We start from the raw sequence: 19,022 nt of genomic DNA, 5'->3' as shown, positions 1-19,022 counted from the left end.
TGAGGCCGATCAGGACATGACGGAGAGAATGTCCCGCCAACTTTCTGCCTTTGAAGTCTAAAGCGTTTCTCTGGCGATTCCATGCTACACTTTTGACCCATTTATCAATGTTTTGACAAGAGAGAGAATGCATGAGTAAGCTAGTCATAATCACCAATCTCTGCTGGCAGTAAAGAAGCACCGAACTTCTCCTGGAAGATGACCAGTCCTGAGAAATTGTCTCTACTTGCATCCTGTCAATGATTGTAGAGGGGGGAAAAATGCTTGTAGTAGATACAGCCTGTATCATACAGGCTCTGGTTTTTCTCAAAAGGCCTTTTGTTTTATGGAGATATCTGTCTGACTTAAATGGGATTTAGTTTTGATGTGCAATTCTAGAATGTTCATTGTGCACATCATTTATTTGTCTGATCCAAAAGTCTCAGGAATGGTAGTTGAGGGGGCATTTACAACACCGTTTTAAACTAAAACGGAAAACTTTTTTTGTGTTTTGGCCGTTCATTTACGCCACAACGGCGTTTTGGGAGCCTGAAAATGGAAACTTTTGAAAATATGTGTATTCAAGTGCAAGTTTCTGAATAAGTCTCCATGTAAAAACACAAATTTGTGAAAAGTGTTTGGCCATGCTCATGCGCATTACGTGTTCAGTCTAGGCGCGTATTGTGTAAGTGTTTCCTTACAAAGTGACATTTCCAACTTTTGGCCTGGGCAGCATAATACAGCGTTTAGTCATTTTCACAGATCCATGTGAATGGGGATCGTTTTGACAACACTGTTGCCCATGCAAAAAACACAAAGGGAAAACTTTTCTGTGTTTAGTACATCGCTGTCATTTAAACATACCCTCAGTCTATTTGTAAACGTTAGCAGTGGAGACACGCTTTCAAGCTTAACTTTTCAACTTGTGGGTTACATAGAGATACTATTCAGTCAAAAATGAAGCAACAGAGTGTGAGAGGTCCCAACCAAACTAAAATATGTTATATTTTAAATACTATTGAGAATGTATTGAGAACTATATAAGAGAATGTATGAAGATAAATATAAAAAAATAATGTATGACTATTTACTTAATAGTTTTAAAATGTCAAATATTATGACGAAAAATATAATTGTGAATTTTTATATATTATGTCTTAAAATACAGAAAATCAAAAATTTCTGAACACTGACCGACTAAAAAATAAATACATAACTATTAAGAAAAAAAAATAAAAATGCCAAATAAATAAATATTGACTGTCAAAAAATAAATAAATAAAATAAATACATATGTTTGACGTCACTGACTTAAAATACTAAAAATATTAATGAATATCAACTGAATATACTAAATTTATGACTACTGACTAAAAATATATTTTTAAAAATTGTTTTATCTTTTTACTATTTTCTACATATAATAAAAAATACCACATTTATTTATAATGATTATGGCAAAAATTAATAAATACATTTATGATTATTAACTATAACTTAAAAAGCAAAACAATTTAAATGTATTACTATTGACTGATTAAAAGCTAAAAAAATATGACTATGTATTGACTGATTAAAAGATAATATTAATATTACAAATGACAAAAAAATATTAATATTGACAATGCCTAAAACATGAAAAATATGACAAAAAACACCTAAACTTATGGATGTCATACTCTGAGTATACAAAAAAACGTGAGTGTGTGTGTGCATGCATCCTTTGATAACAAACACTTGGGAATGCTTTTGAACAGAGAATCAGAATCCTGTTAATCAGTGCGTGCTTTTGGCCAAGCTCATAAGAGACCAGATCCGCTTTGATTTGTTGCGTTGTGGTTGGTGGTGGTCAGGTTGTGCAGCCAGAGGCACAGATTAGCCTGTAACATCACTAACATCAGTCATCACTCTAACTGCCTCTTATTAGGATTTACCTGACCTCCCCAATGCCAGCCAGTCCCAAAATCTACACAGAACGTGACAAGGAGGATATTCGAAAAAGAAAGTGATGCAAACGAGAGAGAGAGTGACATACCAGGGCCTGGTTTGCATGAGAAACAAGCTGCCACTGCTGAAGGGTGCCCTGGAGGGTCATTAGAGCTGACATTTGTGTGTCATTGGATCATTTCCTTCCACCTCAGCCATAACGTGCTCTGCGTCTTGCTCTCTCTCTTTATGGAGAGGAGTCTTGCTTTTTATTGCACCCCTGTTTTGTTATTTGCATTTACAGAGTGAACTCTGAGGTTACACTGCCTGCACTTAGTCGACCCGCTCTGCCTTCTGTACTCCCATAGAGACTCTTTGTGTAATTGTAAAGAAACTAAGTGTCTGAAACAGCCAAGCCCCTCTAAAATACCTTAACTAGCTTGTAAAATCCATTGGAAGGTCACAGTAAAATATTTACTTTCAAAGCACCCCATCTCGCATTGACTGCAGGGGATGTTTTGAACTACAGCCATACACAATGTGTTTTAGCCATCACAACAATTTGAGACATTTGCAGATCATATTTGTCGTACGAGATTACTTTCGAACAGTCTATGCAAGCTTACTGTAAGTGAATCACAAATTTTGAAATCCAGTGCATCTGTTTCCAGGACAGCGTCAGCCTGTGAAATGGATTTGTTTGAACAGAATTTTTTTTTTTTATGATCGTGAAGTGATGTCTGCGAGGCTTGTGAGTTCTTCGAAAAGAAGGAACACAAATTCGAAACAAATTGTTTTCAGCATCTGCAGGCCAGCTCTAATACCAGTTCAAGCTCCCGCTCTAATATTTTCGTTCCCAGTGAATGTTGTACAGGCAAGAAGATGAAAAACTAGTAATGTCTTCATTGGACCAGGCTTTGAAGTGCGGACATCTGCTTTGTATTTTATCGCCGATCACTACTCAGGCCATCCAAAAAGCCACAATTTCCACTCAAGCGTTTGCTTAGGATTGTTGTAATTAAATACTTAGGTTTTATTGGCTTCCCCTCTTGCAGAAGACTTCCATAGGGCAAATTCTCAAAAGGAATAGAAGAGCTGACTGCAGATTGTGACAGATTAAGAGGCAATAAAGTTCAGAATGAGTTCAAGCCAGGAGGGTTGTAAGGCAATGACCTGGCTTTTTCTCTTACACACCGTAGTTCAGAGAGTAAAGCGCAGACAAGCTCTACGCAGTCCTAACACAGTCGGAATAAGCTGACAGAAAAATGTCTGATGAGATAAAAGGGGACGAAAGATAAGAGATGTTCAGAAGTGATGCAGTCAGTTTGTGCGGTAGAAGGAGAGCATGAAAGAGAAGGTAGATGACCTTCTGAGAAGAGAAGAATCAAGTTCAGAGGATGAGTGAAAAGAGAAAGGGAAAGTTTAGAAAAAGGACAAATGATTTGGAAGAGATATGAAAAGTGTGTAAGTGAGAAAGCAGTGGGTGTTTATTGAATTAAGGTGAAGTATGTAATTTCTATGCCCCTAGTGGTATAAAATGGATTTACAATATGTTTGTTTGAACATAATGACTGGGCTAGACATAAAACACAATTTAAATCAGTTTAACCAATGGTGTGAGTTTGGGCGGGACTACCTGTTTATCTGATTGCATATTAGAGTTTTTTTTTTTCTTCTTACACAGAAATTAAGACTAAATTTATGAGTGGACTATTACTTAAAATATACAAAACTACATAATTTGAAAAATAATAATAATCTAAACTTAGATGTCATTTTCTGAGACTGAAAATCCATTCAAGGTTTTGGCTTTATCTGACCATTTGCAAATAGGGGGGAAAAGTCATTTTATTTGTTTTATTTTTTGCGTAATGCAGAACTTTGAAACTTTAAAATGACTAAACTTATGATCATGGGTGTCATTCTCTGAGAATGAAAAGCCATTTGTGCAGAGATTACAAACTTCACCTTTAATCTAAATAGGTAATTGTTACAATTATGCCAAATGTTAAGTAATAGCAACATACAAGCATACACACACTCACACACATGTACAAACTTTTGTTAGATGCAATTAATCGCGATTAATCGATTTGACAGCACTCCTTTAAATCATTACAAAGTACAAAATACATGTATTTCACTAGCTACAACACATCTGTGAATGCTCCTGCACTGTGGACACCAGAGCTCACTCCTCCTTTATCTGCCAGACCACCGCCACACCGTCAGTTTCTTTTGTCAGGAAATGGAACACATTCCTCCACTTTCTCCCTTCGTGTTCCCTTGTTTTCTACCCAACTGCTGCAGGCAACTCCGTGCAGTATGTTAGGAAATGAGTGAGAGCATGCGAGTAAAACAGAGAGAAAACAGAAGGTTAAGCACATTTTAATGAGAATTGCCCTGCTAACAAGCGAGGTGACCCCCACAGCAGCCCAGTACGCCGGGAGACAGACGTGCTGCACAGCCCATTGAAGGGGCTTCGTCGTGTAATGAGCCTCATGTTTGCGTGTCAAAGTTCTTCTCGTTTCTCAACCGCAGCCTCCCTGAGCGCCAATCAGGTGCCTCTTTTGTCTACCTAGCGATCTTTTAGCGATCGACGACATGACAAAGCTGTTAGTGTGCTGGTGACTCAGGACTAAAAGTGCTTGGAGATTACTCTACAAATGTTGTTGTACACTGATTGTCCTGATTATGGGTTATGTATTAAATCCATGTGTGTTTCTGCCTGCACTGCCAGAGCTGTTTTACTCATCAGTTACCCCCTGAAGCAAGAGCGCTTTAAAGGGAAGAAGCGAGCGCTAGCTGATGCTGGATCACGTTCAGTCGTGTGCAAAACAGTGTTGTAATACTGATCGCTCATAAAGTGGGGAAATAATGGGCACTGATGGCTGCCAAATGCTTTTTCTTCCTCTTACAACTTCTATTGTCGGAGTTCATAAAAACGTGTGATTGTAAATTGTGCATTGTGAAAAAGTGTGTTACTACTCAAGAGAAGCTGTGTATGTACTTGAGTGAGTGCAAAACTGTCCCCGGGGCCACGGTTGGCATTTGTTGTCCTTCTGGCAGCCATCACAATGAGATGATGGATGACCACCCACAAGTGGTGTTGGCCAGGGGTTCTGAGAAGCCCTGCTGGTGGTTCATCTAATGAAAACCTGGCGCATCTAAAACCCAAAGCACCATCTGCTACAGGGCACCACGTCTGGTTGTCCATGTAGAAGACGAAAGCCACAATCAGGGTTGTGTGCCACTCAGAAGAACTGAATTGAGAATGCCTTAAATTCCAACTCAGTTTCTGAATTTGAATCGAGGAGCAAACAAGATAAAGACTTGTAAATTGAATTTAAATGTGTAGGGAAGTAAAATTAAAATGAAATGAAAACCAAAACAATGTATGAACTATTAAAAAAAAAAAATAACTAGACAAACATTGAATGTTAAATAATGTTGAAGGATTATATGCTTTACAGACGATAGACAGACAGACAGACAGACAAACAGACAGACAGACAGACAGACAGACAGACAGACAGACAGACAGACAGACAGATAGATAGATAGATAGATAGATAGATAGATAGATAGATAGATAGATAGATAGATAGATAGATAGATAGATAGATAGATAGATAGATAGATAGATAGATAGATAGATTTTTCAAATTTCAGTTCAACTTCCTTTGAGGCATGGCCAATTCAAATCAAATCCATGAACTGAAAGGGAGACAGTTTGTCAATTCTGAATCTTACAAAGTTCTAAGATAACTCTTTTATCGTTTTATCTTTCAAATTCAACCCCTGCCATCTAAATCTGTTTCCATTTAGGGGAAGTCGGTCAGGAGAGAAATGTTCCATGTGAACGGCAATTTAAAGTGCACGGAGAGCAGGCCACAGGACCTGGTCACACAGCATTAACTACACATCAGCATCCTGCGTCATTAAAGAAATGAGGTTTGCATGTGAATGTTTCGAGTGAATTTCTTACATGTGTTTTTGAATTTGTGTGGCATTGTGCACAAACTGTGAAACTCCCTGGATATCGTCTGGCCCTCGTTATACTGTAATGATTGATAACGGCCATCATTTTTTTGTTTGCTTGGTGTGCAATGGGATGTAGAGATTATCTAAATGAGCATTAACACGAGATTTCCTGTCAGCATTTGTTTAACATTTGGGGTTTTAATGAGTTCTGGCTCTGGATTTTGAATAACATGAACACATGCATAAACTGGATCCAGCTTGACTTTAGCAAATTAATGTAGTAATGGATTAAGATCTTTTTAATAAAGTCTGACGCATAATCTAGTAGAAAATTAAGTCCACGTTGAAAACATGCAGTTCTTTCTATTTTCCAGTTAATTTACAAGTGGAAAATTGGTTTTAATTAAAAAACGCAACTGAATAGGTAATGCTCCAGTCACGTTATTCGCTCTGCAAGTCCTGTTATAATGCATTGATCAGCTTTATTTTAGTCTACACTCAATCAATGTACATTTCTTCACAATCTTGTTTCATCAACCGGCAATTGTTATTTTCAACTTCAGACGCACACGCAATTTATTATTTCATGAGCCTTTTGGTGAGATATTTGTTTGGTCTCTGTGAGATATCAAGAAGATGAATCAAGAGTGACTCATTCTATTACTCATAAGCGCTTGTGGGCTTTTCCAACCACAAACATTAGTGGACTACAGCCAGACAGTTAGCTACTGAGATAGCACTGTTGTAACTAGACACAACACAGTTTTATAAACAACCAAACAACCACAGAACAGTCAAAATAACAGAGGCAATGAAGCAGAAATGTTTCTCTTAAAGGGATAGTTTGCCCCAAAATGCTAACTATGTGATCATTTAGGGTGCTTTCACATCTGTAGTTGTTAGGACCAATGGCGAAAAAGGATACTTTGTAGCATTTTTCAGGCGTTTTGGTTCCTTTTCACACCACACTGATTGCTCTGGTCCGAATCAGTTGATGAGTTGATGAAACGAACCAAAATGCAGTCGCGTGACAACATCCACATCACTCGTTGGCCAGATGTGTCTTGAACATATTTCCATAACTGCACTTCAATTGGTCAGAATTGCAGCTTGAAAATAATGTTTTAATGCACTGCACACGGCGAAGGCGCATCACAAGTCACTTCAGGAGGAGGCGTGCATCAATGTTGCTACACAGTGACATAATGCACAGCGCGGCTGACTACGGCAGCTGGTTTAGTCCAAAAATGCGCAGTTCTTTGGCAGTTGGGTCTGTTCGAAGTCGGATCACGTTCTCACCGCAAACGAACCTCTCCAGAGTTCGTTTGAAAGCGTTTTTGTGCGCACCCGAGTGCGATTGCTGCATTCACACCTGCCCAAACGAACCGCACCAAGGGGGACAACGAATTCTAGTGCGATTCAACTGAACTAAATGAGGCAGGTGTGAAAGCACCCTTACTCTCAAAATGTTAACTATGTGATTATTTACTCTCCGGTCTCTCCCCCTCATGCAGTTCAAGACCCGTATGACGTTCTTTCTTCTGCCGAACACAAAAGAAAGTTTTATTTATTTATTTGATTACAGTAAATGATGACAAATATTTTTGAGTGAACATTTAAGATGCGAAATCTGACATAAATGCACTGCTGCGTACATAATAATAATTTGAAACTAAACATTTAATCATTTTGTTATTTATATTCAAATTCTTAATGGATTATATATAGAAAGCCAAGAAAGTGTGCAAAAATTTAAATATCTCAAAGCCGCAATCTCACGAAGTTCCGTTATAATCAATTAGCTAACACTCCACATTGAATCTCTTATTTATGTACATTGCGTCTGCACTGTGTTTACAGAGGATTCACACTGACCAAATACTCGTTTTTGTTGCCGTTTTGAGAGGTGATTGGATTCTGACTGATTTAAACATCTCTGATTGGCCATTGCATTCAAGAGATCAACAGATATGTCTCTGTGATTGGCTACATTGCTAAACGCTGCAAAAACACTTTGGGAATAGTGACGCTCTCCAGAGCGCAAAAACAAATACCCACTGGAGCATCTGCCAAGTATGTTTTACCAAATCAGATGGGGCCTCCAGATTCCCAGCTTACCTCGCTTATTGGTGAACTCCCAGAGTATCAAAAAATAAAAAAATGTAGGGCTTGGTTGCTTGGTTGACTCCATCAGTTGTTGATTGGATGGAGGCAGATCTGAATGCAAGTTTGCAAGTAACAGTAAGTAAGGCGTTTAAGTGGAATAAATTGTTAGAGAAGTCCAGCATGTGTCACCAGAGAGATGCCTGTAGTTTCACCAGAAAATCGAGTTATGATATTTTCATTAAAACTATGAGGTAAAAAAAAAGAAAGATCTGCATGAACAAACCATTCACAATAAGATCAATACCATGTTTCCGTTTAATTCCAACTTTAAAAGCATGTACACTCAGTTTTAAAGTAGATTAGAACTGCAAGTCAAAGCGACCATAAACAGGCATATGCTATGCCAATAGGAGAGGTTAGTTTGTCCCTGTCTAATTAAATGACTAAAGTGACATGTGCTTGCAGATTGAGACGCAGCCAGAGAGTAAAGGACATCTGAAGGGCAGCCAGGATAAATGACGCGATACAGAAACACACTTCCTCTACACAGGTATTCAGATTCAGCAGAAAACATCACTATGTCAGCTCAGTGGACCCTCACTATTGGCCCCCTCCATAAACACACACACACTTATATCACACTGTTCCAACGCTTCCTGCGTCCTCACTGCCAGCGTGGCTAAGCCTCTGGTGGGTTGTTGGATTCAGGCGTCGGGGGTACAAGCCAGCATGAGCGCTCTGTGAACACAGCCATGCATATGACAGCTCCATGGGACAACGTACAAGCGTGTGCATTTGTCTCGCTGTTCCTGCCCTAATCAGATCATCCCTGGGGTACGTCTGATTGACGCAGTCTGCACGCCTTCTCACTCGTTTCTGTGGGAAGTGCTGGCATGGCATGGGCTACTGCAGTGTGTGTACATGAGCATGTGTGCACACCTTAATCCTAAGTAAAGAGACGTATAAAATCATTTTTGTTCTCCACCATATGATGCTGATAATCTATTTGCTTTTACCCTAAGATCTTACAGTTCCTTATTATTTCCTTCAATAAATTAAGTAAATTCACTATTATTTTATTATATATCCAAACCTGTAAATTTCTTCTGTGGAACACAAAAGCATGCTATTTTGTAAAACCTTGTGGTTTAGACCCCATTTACATTTCATTGTATGGGAAAAAATGCCCATTTTTCAAAATATGTACATTGTAAATTATGTCATTGAGTGTATTTACCATTTTGAAAAAAAAGAGTGCTTTTAATTGTATTGAATGTGCAGATTTGAAAAAAAAAAACTGTACTTGCAAATAATAGCCTATACAATTATTGTGCATACTTTAAGAGAGTAGGCCTAAAAAGTCCACTTTGTTCTAATATCAAATTTAAAGTTTTACTTTAAAGTACATTTGAATCAATTATGGTTTAATAAACTTTTGTCATGTTTTAAAGAAAAAATACTTATTTAATGTGTCGATTAACATACTAAAGCACGTGTAAAGTACTTGATTTTTATCTTAAGTGTGTCATTCAACAATACATTCAAAGTAAATATATTTTAAATGTGCTTCATCATTCCAAATGAGTTGTATTACTGTGCGTTCACACCGCCGGCGGCGAGAGCGTCAAATTGGACGGAAACCATTCATTTTCAATGAGAGCCGGCGGCGAGCTCCGGCGAGGGCGGCGCGGCGCGTCTTGGACGGCGAGAGTTCAAATTTGTCAACTTTATGGTAATAAGCTATGACGCGGTTCGGCGGCAACCAGCGGCAACCAATCGGAATGTAGAAGTCCTCCGCCTGAGAGAATACCAGAGAACACAATCCTGTAAACTTAGGTTCTGACCACATTAGTTCCTAAGCAAAATGGAGGAAAAGTGAATTATTTCTGTTGCGGGTTTCCCGTTATTGTACGACGTGTCCCTGTTTACATACAGGGACATTAATAAAAAGAACAACGAATGGAAAAAGGTGTCTGAAATTGTTGGTGTTTTGTTACTTTCACATTTAAAATATTTTAATAGGTTAACTTATACCCTACGTGTTGCCAGGAAACTGATTTATGTTCAGTTCTTATTTGCTTTGCGGCTCCTTTAAATAAAGTTTAAAAAAAATCACGCATTCTAAAATCTACGTCAGAGCACCAAAGAGTCCCCGAATCTCACGGCGTCGATGGCAGGGCGGCGAGTTTTGCTGCTCTCGCCGGCGGCGGTGTGAACGTACAGTTAAATATATTTTAGTAGCCTACATTAAAGTATAAACAGAAATTACATTACATTTAATTTACCATAAATGCTTGTCAGTACATTGGGCAGTACACTTTAAACATATTTTAAAGACAATAAAAGTAATAATACAATTATTTACATTTAATATATATTTTGAATATGAATATTCAAAATCAGCTTATTTTAAAACCTGATTATGCAAACAAACTTTCCTCAATAAAAAAGTAAAGGTGTACCTTTTACACTTTGTCAACTGGTTGAATCAACACACTCACTGTCATTGTTTTCAGCTGCTTAATATGTAAATTACTTAGTGAATTTTAATTAACTGAATAGCATGCGTAAGCCCATTCCATTTACACTAGGCCTGCACATCAATGTATCTCACAGCAAAACAGATTCAATATAATAACTATTTCTGAGATGTATGCAACACGTCCGACTTCACTTCCGGCATTATGCTATTGGAGCTCAGCTCAGATAGCTATCAGTAAAAATACACAAAAGTTGCCAAATATAATACTTCCCTAGATGTGCGGTGTAGACAAGCACCATTTTTGTGGGTGTGTTTGTATTGATACCTAATTTGCATAATTCATTTAGTGAACTGGCCGCTAAAATAACGCAGACTGTGCAAATAAACGTCGCTATCGATATATTCTTAGTGAATTCCCTCCTTACTGAAGCCCCTGAAATTCAAACAGGAAATCCCATTCAAAGCGATTCCCCGATATTATCCGTGTTTACATACCGCAGATATGCTAAGTGTGTATACAGCGAGTGTTGAAGTTGAGTTCCACGCTGTGCGCTATCGGTCCGTGGAATCAGTGAATTCCTCAATACTCACATCTGCATGGCTTCACACATGCCAGATCCAGATGTTGCTCACAAGTCCACAGCAGGAGATGAAGAGCAGAGCTTTCCATCATTCCAACAGCAGCAAACAGCTCCGTTGAGGAGAAAAACCTGAAACGTATCAGGTGGAACAGGTCTGGAAACTGTTTCTGACTTGTTTATATGACTCTTACTTAATTCTTGATTCAGAGATACCGAGTGTGGATCAGCATGTGGTTAAACCATGAATATACATGATTTCAAGGAGGAGGCCATTTGTGACCTTCAATGTTGAAGTTCTGCAAGCCTGTTCACTGTAAAATCTCTCGCACAAGACACAGAGAGAAACCAGGGCAGCTGAATTATTTTTACTAACTATTCTTGTCTGCTTTGATGGTAAGCAGAGGAAAGGAGAGTCAGCTTCAACGTCCCCATGGGATCTAACTATACATATGGTTTCAGATATTTCTACCTGTGGCAGAAACTAAAATGGCAAATGGCTTCCAGAGTTAGCCAGTGAAGATGACCATGAAAACAAAAAACAGAGAAGGTATTGATGGCCTCAATATAACCATTTCAGGAAGTTTCATTTATCCAAAATGCCTAATGCCATAGGAGATCATATGAGAACCATTTTTAGTTCATATATGATTCCATAGGAATTTATTTTTAATTTTCATGATTTTTTTTTAGAAAAACATCTGTGCTGAAGCTTCAAAGAACCCCAGACGGCTTCAACTTTCCTCTGATAAAGAAATAGTTTTCCCCAAAATGAAAATGTTGTGTTAATTTTCTCACTTTCATATCATTCCAAACTCATTTACCAACCATGAACAACTAAAAGTGTATTTTTAAAGATTATTCTGAATGGGACTCGGGCTGTTGAGAAAAATATGATTTATATAAAACATAAAAGTTGACAAATATTTCAAGTCTTCTGATGCCGAACAGACTGAAATTTATGTAGTTTATGTAGAAGATCAAATCAAACAATGCATTCATTGTTCATTGTTCAAATCCAATGCACTCTCATTGTTTCATGACCAAATCACACACAATGCATCTAATGGCATCACATTCGATTTGAAAGCTACAACATAAATTATTTTCTTAAAAAATGAAAAATAATAATTTTATGGAAGAAAGTAATGCCAGGTATACAATGACAACCTTTATGCAATTTCATACCTGCATTTCTTTCTTCCATTTTTTTTATTTGATTCAAAGAGCCATGACCAACAAATAAAAATGGTTCCGATAAATCTTAAGTGGTGAATGCAAGGACAAAATAAAGACCTAAACATTACATCTTCTTCATTTGTAATGTAGTGATTTTAGGTAGAATGCAGTTATAACTGTGACCATGTCAGGTGCACAAATTGTAGCTTACTTCTACTGGATAAAGCAGTACTCCTGGCAAAAAAAACTAGTCTGAAAACGGTCTGAATTTACAACAGTTCTTTTGTTATCAGAGAAAGCAGGTAACAAAGATTAGTCAGCACCTCTAGAGCAGCTGGATTCACGCACGCTGCGCTCTTATCTGGCCATCATTTGAATTAGACGCCGAAACGCTCCCCGCATGATCGTGTGTTTCCAAATCTAGGGTTTCTGTTACAGTTTCCTCTGCGTTTTAGAAATATGACATGTCCCATATGAGCCAAATGGCCTGTGATAAGAATAACAGGGCAGAAAAAATAGGCTTAGATGTCAGTGTTTAACGTCAGGATTTAAATATTTGTTCGGCCATATTTTGAGTGCAGACCACAGCAGTCTAACGGAAATAAAGCAGAAAAGGGACGCCCTTCTGTTTCTCTTACCCTCCGCATCTCACTGCTCAGTTTGTGTGTCTGTGTGTTCTGGCTATTTTGGCTTTGCTCATGAAGAGAAGCCCACCAGAGAATGAAAACAACACAAATCAATCGTGCTGATAGCCTCCCTCCCTCTCCGCTCACAGGCCAGCAGCAGTGATATATACCAGCACTTTACAAAGGAAAACACACAATAAATACTTGCAATATAAACATATGTCAGATGAATGAGAGAGAGAGACGAGGGGATGGCAGGGGAGGGAGAAACAAAAGAAAAATGACGAAGCGAGTGATTTATCGGCGAAGGATGAAACACCCAGATTTCAAAGAGAATTTCCTTCAGAAAATTGATATACGAGCTGTTGCAAATACTTCCTCCCTTTGTTATGAAACAGTCCGTGACACGTCTGCTAAAGATGACCTGATAAAAACATTTAGTGCCATGGAACATCATGTTTCACTTCATTCACAAACAGTAGGTCTTTTGTGCAAAACCGAGGGCAATATCTGTAAAAGACAGAAAATACATGACATGCTGTGTAAACATTTATTAAGAAGAGACCGAAAGGAAAGATGGAACGCATAGATGAAAAGCAGAGAGACAGAGGCAGAGAGATCTGTCAATCTATTACGTTTAAGTCGAATATACAACCGTATTCAGTTTATACATTCAGTCATGGTACAGAGACATAAACAACTGTATATATATATATAAATATATATATATATATATATATATACTGTATATAAAATATAGCTCTATATATAGTCAATGCTTTTTTTTTCATAGTAAATTTCTGTATCGGTAGTTTGTCTTTTTTCCAAATTCTTTTATTCCAAATTTGTCAGATAAATACTAGTGTGACGAGATCTCGTGCCACAAGATCTTGGAGACTAAAATGTGACGAGATTTCTCATAGAGTGGAAAACTGTCTCACGATATCGCCATGACGGAGCATGCGTGAGGGTGAAAGTAGCATAGAATATGCCACCGCTACCCGCCTAGCCCTCTACTGTCTTTTTGCTGTTTTTATAAAAAAATAAAATCCATCGTAAACTATTTTAAACTATCCAGCACAAGTTGCAGTCGCACACATTGCAGCAGGAATCACAGTTCACTGATCGCGTGACGATGGCGGAGGATTCGTCTGATAAATTACATTTATCTTGTGGAATGCGCGCTCAGCACCGCCGCTTCAATTTGTGGAAAGGAGTTCAATCAGGAAGTCACACACAGCCTTAATCAAAAGTTCTTGAAGCTCGCAGTAAGGTCTGAAGAGACTCGTGTGAAATCATATAGGAGAAAAGCCAGTCCGTTGAGTTTGTGGCAAAACCTTTTAAAGTGCTTGTATATTGTTGTCTTTAAATGCAGACAATTCATACTCCTAAAGTAGGACTGAAATGACATTATTAGTTAAAACATTATAAAATGCACCTGCAGACTATTTTTCCAGTCATGAAGTTTGTCATTGATGATTTCTATAAAATATTTTGCAAAAATCACGTTTGTCTCATTCTCGTGAACCCAATCTTGTGTCTCGTCTCGTGAGAGAAGTGTCTCGTCACCCCCCTAATATATATCTTAACCAAGTTCAATATTTTGTTCATCCTTCCCATGTAATATTTTCCTCAAATTCTGATGGCTTAATCTGGGGTCATTGAAAATAAATCCCTTGGGACATCACTTTTGGCTACTTCTCTATATATATAGAAAACATTTATATGAATGAACATTTATGCAGTATACATTGATTATGGCAGTAGGTGGTGACAAGTGACTGTCTTTACGAGTGAGTCATTAATTAATGTATTCATTCATTCATTCAAGCAATTCGTTCAAAACTGCAGATTCATTTAGAACTGAAACAAGTGTCTGGCTACATCTGAGTAGGTGCTTCTTTTAAATAAGTAATTATTTTGCGTCTGTTAAAAAAGTTTGTTCAATAAATGTGCGTAGAATGTAATCAGGACATACTAAATGTCATTCATACACTTAAAAAAACAACACTGATTCACTCAGGAACCAAATACCACTGTGTGCCGCTCAGAGACTTGAGATTTCTGTGTGGTTTCGTATGGAAGTATATTCATTGGCAGAACAAAAACAGACAAGGTAACTGGAAATATAAAAAGCATAAAAAGTAGCATCACTCTTTGCAATTGTTTTTTGCATGTAATTTTGTGAAATGGTTATTTGCTGTAATTTCACGGAATCCGTCTGGAAACTTTGCTGCCAGAGATTTACAGGTTTTTTATGGGAATTTTTTTTTACAGTGTTGCTTAAATATAAATTAATACAATATTTAGTCCCTTTAGAGTATCAATGAAGTAACACTATATAAATGTGATACAATTTCAATGGTATCAAAATAGGATATTACCATTCGATACCATCACTGAATCGCATGGATTACAGTGTAAGTAGTGCATAGTTCTTACTGCAGCTTCTCTTTCAAGTTCCCACAGTTCTTTACAATTCTGAAGTGCACATACTACCCATAATGCTTAGCTGTAGAGCTCACTGTGAGTCTTTCTCATTGGTTAGTTTATGCAGCTGTGTCAAAGGGAACATTAGCTCTCTGAAGGGGCACAAAACAGGAATCCACCAAGAGACTGTGGCTCCGCGGCACTCAGGTTTCCTCACTCCTATGCCCACATGCTGCTCAGACTCGGCCCTCAGCAGGCCTGAGAATAGTCCTCTCATACAGTGGGAAAGGAAAGTCTGAGTAGAGGGAATGTAAAAGAGGGAGAGAACAGGGGAGAGCGTGAAGGTGAAGAGAGGAGCACCTCTGTGATGATGGCACTCTGTCAGGACAGGAATTCCTCCCTCTGCGTTTGATTGTTTTTCTTCAAAGCAGATGATGACGGCTCACATATTTCATCAGGCCGTTCAGGACAGACCTTCGCTTTCAGATGGACCCCCGGTTCCATTTGTTCATGTAAGGCCGTGTGAACATATGGCTGCACACACGTGCTCTCACCACCGACTATGCGATTAGTTTTGTGTTGACTATGGATAACATGACTTAAGTTGCACTTGTTCTGTGCAATTCGATACAATTGTTCTGTCCACAAATTGCCTCTTAATGTATACATGTACATGACATTGGTTTTCTATAATAACCTATTATCTACAAATGTATTTGGAATTAAGAAAAAAAAGAAAAAAGTTGCTGCCTTAAATTTTTTAAGTGCAATCAACTTGGATGTTAAGTCATTTCAGCTTGAATTGCATCAAACTGACTTTAAAATTAGTTGAGTCTTGTATAACTTATTTGTATGAGTTAAAGTAAGTTATATTGGTATATCTTATGGATCATATTTGTTTACAGTGCATGCAGAACTGACTGCATACTTTACATAAAGTAAGCATGACAACTAATCAGTATATGCCAAATAACTGACTATTCGAATGGTTTTAGGAAACTGTAGTCAACAACAAAAATCTTTTGTAAAAAAAAAAAAAAAAAAAAAAAAACATAATGAAAGATCACTACCTGAACAAAGCTAAGCATTGAGACTGACAGTGATGACTGCATTTTATTACTATAATCATGCCGTGGCTAGGCTATCAAAAAAATTATGCAGATCCAAATACAAAGGCAAAATGTAAGCCATCATATATTAATTTAATTCTTGTACGTGCAATTTAAAGGTAGACTAAAAATAACAAAGGCTGTAATTATCCAACCACTCAGAAATCCAAATAAATGATGATATAATGCACTTGAAAAGCCATTTTAGCACCTCTTGTGGTCAGGAGTGAGAACCACACACTCAAGAAACAAGTATTTGTCAAGACTCCTGCTGGCTCTCCAGTCGCCCAACCATAACGGCAGTTGTTCTGTGAAAGCGTGGATCGTCATTTGGTCCTGTGGTTTATGATCTACCCCACCGCCATTGTGTTTGATGTGCAGGTTACAGTGGTTTAGGGGTATTATGGGACACCTGATACGGGAGGTTTTCTTCAGCCCCCTGCTAGAGCTTTTGACTACGATGACTATGAGCGAGGAATGACAAGCATGAGGGAAATGTCTGGGATTATGAATTCACAAGAGAGACACAAAGCCATATGGAGAACTTTCATGTGTGCTACAGTGATATGGTCAAGTATAATTAGACGACGTTGAACATATTGCATGCAGAGCATATCTGAATTTACATCTCAAAAAGAGTCACACTGTGAATCGAATCACAAAGCCAGTGCAACACATTGGAATTCCTGAACGGTTGCTAAAGTACCAAAACATGCCATGGTATTATGCATGGTATTACGTATTCATAATAATTATAATTCATTTATTAATTTTGATGTATAATATTTAACTAAATAATTTGACAAAAAATATTTCTAACATTATTACAGTATTTTACATTTACTGAAGACTATGGTATAAAGTAGACCCCAATGTCGGATAGAATCCAAATTTGGATTCAAATATTAATAATAAGAAGAAGCACAAAATTAAATTAAATACAGTTTTGTGCTGCAAAAAATGCTCAACCTTTTTTGAAGAAAAAAAACAACTTTTGATGTCAAATTAATTAGTAACATTAATTTGCCCAGTTTTCATGGTCATGAATTTATTTTATATAGCTCATTGAAAATTATCATTTATTCTTTGTGTATTTAATTTATTATTATTATTAGTAGTAGTAGTAGTAGTAGTAGTAGTATTTATTTATCTATTCTATAATTTTGTTTCATTGTTTATAGGTCACTAGTAGAAAAAAAATAGTATCAAATAAATTTGTGACAATGAACACTCGGCAAAAACAAAATGGAACATTTCCCTTAGTGATCTCAGACTTTCGGACCTCACTCAAAGTACCATAGTATTACCTATCTGAAACCATCACTGCACCACAGTACTTTTTTAAGGGTTGTGCATCAACAGAGCTCAGTGTCCGTGATGACACAAGCCAGCAGAACTCTGGGAAGTGTTATCATTACACAAAGTGACACCAGTGGTGCTTTGACTTCCATGTGCGAGAACGCTGGTGTGGCTCGGAAAGAGGAACACAGACATTTGCGGTGTCGCTGCCTAAAGTCAAAGTCAAATCCCACCGCAGGATTCACAGACATTAGCACAACTCCTAGAAACCTGTTAATGCTTCCTTATGCTTTATCCAGCTGCTGCAGTCATTCTCATTCACACACACACACACACACACACACACACACACACACACACACACACACACACACACACACACACGTACGCCGTAGGGAGTAACACTGAGCTTGAAATGTATTACTTTACAGTGTGTCATTACTGTACTTTTATTCCCACTGTATTAAGACGGATTTGAGTTATATTTAACCGCCACCTAAGATGGGAGGGGAAACAGTCCGGCAGCCAAAGGACTCCCTGCCACGAAAAAAGTCCTGAAAACACATTCCTTGATGTATATCTTTATAAAACCATTATGAAGCCAGACTGCCACCTCCACAATACCTGCTTATGCTGGAGTAGCCTACATAAATTACAGCAAAACCTGATGGGAGAAAAACGAGAGACTCTGAGGTAAAAATGAGGGAAGGGGCCTGAGAATGGGCAACGTTAAAAATAATAAGAACATTTCCACATTTTAATTCACATGACTGCAATAAAAACTGGCTAAAAGGTCAAAGCTGTCTAAACAGAAACAAAGAAATCAGTTATATCGTTATAATGGCCGAGCTGACAATTACCCAGCGAACCGCTGCCATATGAGCTTCAACAATATTTGCAGAAGATCAAGTACATCAGAAAACGAGGGAGCTGAAGACAGAGAGCAGAAAAAAAATTCATAATTGTCACTGAATATCCCAGCTCTTCAGAAGAGAGCTCTGAACCTGCGGGGAGAACTCAGACAGAGCGATTACTGATGTTTTTATTGCAACCGAATATGCCGGCGCAATAATTGACTGCCTGTAGGAAATATGAAACTTTTATAGATAGAGTCTGTGGGCCAGCAAAGAGTCAGCAAACGTTTGAAGCATCGGGTTAGTTGGCACGGATAGAGACGTCGAGATTGAAGCCGTTTACAGATGAGTCAATGAATGCAAACAGGCACAGGACTAACAGGTGCAGAGAGAGAGCTGTCAGCCGTTTCCCTGCCGGCGCTCCGTAATGAGGATGTATCTCATGGTGAGAGAAATTTATGGTGCTGCAG

At 38.0% G+C, this 19,022-nt stretch overlaps 1 long non-coding RNA gene across 2 annotated transcripts in view; it reads left to right on the top strand.

The window, feature by feature from the left end:
• The window catches only part of LOC306998802, a 33,839-nt gene extending 22,023 nt beyond the window's left edge, over positions 1-11,816 (top strand). Inside the window, exons 3-6 of one of the 2 annotated variants that reach the window (XR_013797663.1) lie at positions 5,734-5,859; positions 8,461-8,545; positions 11,518-11,605; positions 11,749-11,816. This is a non-coding gene — a long non-coding RNA (uncharacterized lncRNA). The remainder of the gene's footprint in view (positions 1-5,733; positions 5,860-8,460; positions 8,546-11,517; positions 11,606-11,748) is intronic. The other variant, XR_013797662.1, reaches the window with a different exon arrangement.
• Positions 11,817-19,022: the final 7,206 nt, after the last annotated feature.

This window comes from Phoxinus phoxinus, assembly GCF_949152265.1.
Source record: "Phoxinus phoxinus genome assembly, chromosome: 5".
Taxonomy (NCBI): domain Eukaryota; kingdom Metazoa; phylum Chordata; class Actinopteri; order Cypriniformes; family Leuciscidae; genus Phoxinus; species Phoxinus phoxinus.
The sequence above is the reverse complement of the archived record's forward strand: the minus strand, read 5'-3'. Positions and strand labels throughout refer to the sequence as shown.